At 41.6% G+C, this 4,547-nt stretch overlaps 1 non-coding gene across 1 annotated transcript; it reads left to right on the top strand.

The window, feature by feature from the left end:
- Nucleotides 1-4,014: 4,014 nt before the first annotated feature.
- LOC112792906 (small nucleolar RNA R71) lies at nucleotides 4,015-4,118 on the top strand. The gene has a single exon (XR_003197625.1). It is a non-coding gene; the product is annotated as a small nucleolar RNA R71 (small nucleolar RNA).
- Nucleotides 4,119-4,547: the final 429 nt, after the last annotated feature.

Here is a 4,547-nt window from a genome sequence, read left to right as displayed (position 1 = left end):
GTTCTTTTGTATTAAAAACATTTTTCATTTAAGAAAGGTGAAGGATTCATGGAATTATTCATTGCCTTAAGACATAGTTACTAAACACTAATGATCATGAAAGAAAGACACAAAATATATATGAACATATAACATAAAAATCGAACAACAGAAAAAAATAAGAACAAGGAATGAGTCCACCTTAGTGGCGTCTTCTTCTTGAAGGACCAATGATGTCCTTAAGCTCTTCTATATCCCTTCCTTGCCTTTGTTGCTCCTCCCTCATTGCTCTTTGATCTTCTCTAATTTCATGGAGAATGATGGAGTGCTCTTGATGTTCAACCCTTAATTGATCCACATTGTAACTCGAATCTTCTAGGGAAGTGTTGAGTTGTTCCCAATAGTTGTTGGGAGGAAAGTGCATCCCTTGAAGCATCTCAGGGATTTCTTGATGATGAGCTTCCTCATGCATCTCTTGAGATCCGTGGATGGTCTCTCTTGTTTTCTCCATCCTCTTCTTGGTGATGGGCTTATCCTCCTCAATGAGGATGTCTCCTTCTATGATAACTCTAGCTGAGTAACATAGATGACAAATAAGATGAGGAAAAGCTAGCCTTGCCATTGTGGAGGGCTTTTTGGCTATTTTGTAGAGTTCAAGGGGGATGACTTCATGAACTTCTACTTCCTCTCCATTCATGATGCTATGAATCATGATGGCCCGATCCATAGTAACTTCAGATCGGTTGCTAGTGGGAATGGTGGAGCGTTGGATGAATTCCAACCATCCTCTAGCCACAGACTTAAGGTCCAATCTTCTCAGTTGAACTGGCTTGCCTCTTGATTCTCTTTTCCATTGAGCTCCTTCCACACATATGTCCATGAGGACTTGGTCCAACCTTTAATCAAAGTTGACCCTTCTAGTGTAGGGGTGTTCATCTCCTTGCATTATGGGCAAGTTGAATGCCAACTTCACATTTTCCGGACTAAAATCTAAGTATTTCCCCCGAACCATTGTATAATAATTCTTTGGGTTCGGGTTCTTACTTTGATCACGGTTCCTAGTGATCCATGCATTGGCATTGAACTTTTGAACCATTAAGATTCTGACTTGTTGGATGGGGTTGGTTAGAACTTCCCAACCTCTCCTTTGGATCTTATGTCGGATCTCCGGATACTCATTTTTCTTGAGCTTGAAAGGGACCTCAGGGATCACCTTCTTCTTGGCCACAACTTCATAGAAGTTGTCTTGATGGGCTTTGGAGATGAATCTTTCCATCTCCCATGACTCGGAGATGGAAGCTTTTGTCTTCCCTTTCTTTTTTCTAGAAGATTCTTCGGCCTTAGGTGCCATGAGTGGTTATGGAAAAACAAAAAAAGCTATGCTTTTACCACACCAAACCTAGAATATTGCTCGCCCTCGAGCAAGAGAAGAAATAAGAGAAGAAGAAGAAGAAGAAAATATGGAGGAGAGGGGGAGAGGTGTATTCGGCCAAGAAGGAGAAGAGAGGGTTGTGTTGTGTGAAAATGAAGAAGAATGGAGGGGTTTATATAGTGAGGGGAGAGGGAGTAGGTTCGGCTATTTTGGGTGGGTTTGGGTGGGAAAGAATTTTGAATTTTGAAGGTAGGTGGGGTTTATGGGAAAGAGTGGATGGATGTGAGTGGTGAAGGGGGTAATTGGGAAGAGAGATTGAGGTGATTAGTGAAGGGTTTTTGGAAAAGTGTGTTATAGGATTATTAGGAGGTAAGGTGAGAATATGGTATGTGGGGATCCTGTGGGGTCCATAGAACCTGAGATGATCCTGTGGGGTCCACAGATCCTGAGGTGTCAAGGATTTACATCCCTGCACCAATTAGGCATGTAGAATGCCTTTGCATACAATTTTGGCGTTTAAACTCCGAAGTGATGCATGTTCTGGGCGTTCAACGCCCATGTGCAGCATGTTTCTGGCGTTGTACACCAGTTCCATGCTTGTTACTGGCGTTCAGCGCCAGCTCTCCTCAAAGAATATTCCTGGCGTTCAAACGCCACGATGTTGCTTGTTTCTGGCGTTCAACGCCAGATCCATGCTCTGTTCTGGCGTTGAACGCCAGCCAGATGCTTCTTACTGGCGTTTAAACACCAGTAAGTCCTTCCTCCAGGGTGCGATTTTTCTTCTGCTATTTTTTATTCTATTTTTAATTTTAGTATTTTTTTTCGTGACTCCACATGATCATGTACCTAATAAAACATAAAAGAACAATAAAATAAAAATAAAATTAGATAAATAAAAATTGGGTTGCCTCCCAACAAGCACTTCTTTAATGTCACTAGCTTGATAGTGGGCTCTCATGGAGCCTCACAGAAGTTCAAAGCATGATGAAGGCCTCCTAACACCAAACTTAGAGTTTGAATGTGGGGTCTTCTCAACACCAAACTTAGAGTTTGGTTGTGGCCTTCCAACACCAAACTTAGAGTTTGATTGTAGGGGCTTTGTTTGACTCTGTATTGAGAGAAGCTCTGCATGCTTACTCTCCCTTGTTACTGAAGGATAGCCGTGTGCCTTAAACACAAGGTAGTCCCCATTCAATTGAAGGACTAATTCTCCTCTGTTAACATCTATCACAGCTTCTGCTGTGGCTAGGAAAGGTCTTTCAAGGATGATACATTCATCCTCCTCCTTTCTAGTGTCTAAGATTATGAAATCAGCAGGGATGTGAAGGCCTTTAACCTTCACTAACACGTCCTCTACCAATCCATAAACTTGTCTTACTGACTTGTCTGCCATTTGTAATGAGAATATGGCAGGCTGTACCTCAATGATCCCTAGTTTCTCCATTACAGAGAGTGGCATAAGATTTATGCCTGACCCCAGGTCACATAGAGCCTTATTAAAGGTCATAGTGCCTATGGTACAGGGTATTAAGAATTTGCCTGGATCTTGTCTCTTTTGAGGTAAAGTTTTCTGAATCCATGTATCTAGTTCACTAATGAGCAAGGGAGGTTTACCTTCCTAAGTCTCATTACCAAACAACTTGGTATTCAGCTTCATGATGGCTCCTAGACATTAAGCAACTTGCTCTCTAGTCACATCTTCATCCTCTTCTGAGGAAGAATAGTGTTCAGAGCTCATGAATGGCAGAAGGAGATTTAGTGGGATCTCTATGGTCTCTATATGAGCCTCAGATTCTTTTAGGTCCTCAATAGGGAACTCCTTCTTGCTTGAGAGACGTCCCATGAGGTCTTCCTCATTGGGATTCACGTCCTCCTCCTCCTCCTTGCATTCGGCCACATTGACTATGTCAACGGCCTTGCACTCTCTCTTTGGATTTTCTTCAGTATTGCTTGGGAGAGTACTAGGAGGAGTTTCAGTTACTTTTTTACTCAGCTGGACCACTTGTGCCTCCAAATTTCTAATGGAGGATCTTGTCTCACTCATGAAACTTAAAGTGGCCTTTCATAGATCAGAGACTAAGTTTGCTAAATTAGAGGGGCTCTGCTCAGAATTCTCTGTCTGTTGCTGAGAAGATGATGGAAAAGGCTTGTTATTGCTGAGCCTGTTTCTTCCACCATTATTAAAGCCTTGTTGAGGCTTTTGTTGATCCTTCCATAAGAAATTTGGATGATTTCTCCATGATGAATTATAGGTGTTCCCATAAGGTTCACCGATATAATTTACCTTTGCCATTAAAGGGTTTTTAGGATCATAAGCTTCTTCTTCAGAAGATGCCTCTTTAGTACTGTTGGATGCATTTTGCCATCCATTCAGACGTTGAGAAATCATGTTGACTTGTTGAGTCAACACTTTGTTCTGAGCCAATATGGCATTCAAAGCATTAATTTCAAGAACTCCCTTCCTCTGAGGCGTCCCATTATTCACGGAATTCCTCTCAGAAGTGTACATGAATTGGTTATTTACAACCATGTTAATAAGTTCCTGAGCCTCTGCAGGCGTTTTCTTTAGGTGAATGGATCCACCTGCAGAGTGGTCCAATGACATCTTGGAAAACTCAGATAGACCATAATAGAATATATCTAATAAAGTTCATTCTGAAAACATGTCAGAAGGACACTTTTTGGTCATCTGCTTGTATCTTTCCCAAGCTTCATAGAAGAATTCACCATCTTTTTGCTTGAAGATCTGAAAATCCACTCTGAGCTTGTTCAGCTTTTGAGGAGGAAAGAATTTATCCAAGAAGGCCATGACCAGCTTATCCCAGGAGTCCAGGCTATCTTTAGGTTGTGAGTCCAACCATGTTCTAGCTCTGTCTCTTACAGCAAAAGGGAAAAGCATGAGCCTGTAGACTTCAGGATCTACTCCATTCGTTTTAACAGTCTCACAAATCTGCAAGAACTCAGTTAAAAACTGATAAGGATCTTCAGATGAAAGTCCATTAAACTTGCAGTTCTGTTGCATTAAAGCAACTAATTGAGGTTTTAGCTCAAAATTGTTTGCTCCAATGGCAGGAATTGAGATGCTCCTTCCATCAAACTTGGACGTGGGTTTAGTAAAATCACCAAGCATCCTCTTGTTGTTGGGTTCGGCTGCCATCTCCTTCTCTTGTTCGAAAATTTCAGAAAGGTTGCCTCT

Source organism: Arachis hypogaea, chromosome 3, assembly GCF_003086295.3.
Source record: "Arachis hypogaea cultivar Tifrunner chromosome 3, arahy.Tifrunner.gnm2.J5K5, whole genome shotgun sequence".
In the NCBI taxonomy this organism is placed as follows: Eukaryota; Viridiplantae; Streptophyta; class Magnoliopsida; order Fabales; family Fabaceae; genus Arachis; species Arachis hypogaea.
Note: the sequence above shows the minus strand (reverse complement) of the source record. Positions and strands in the feature narration are given on the sequence as shown.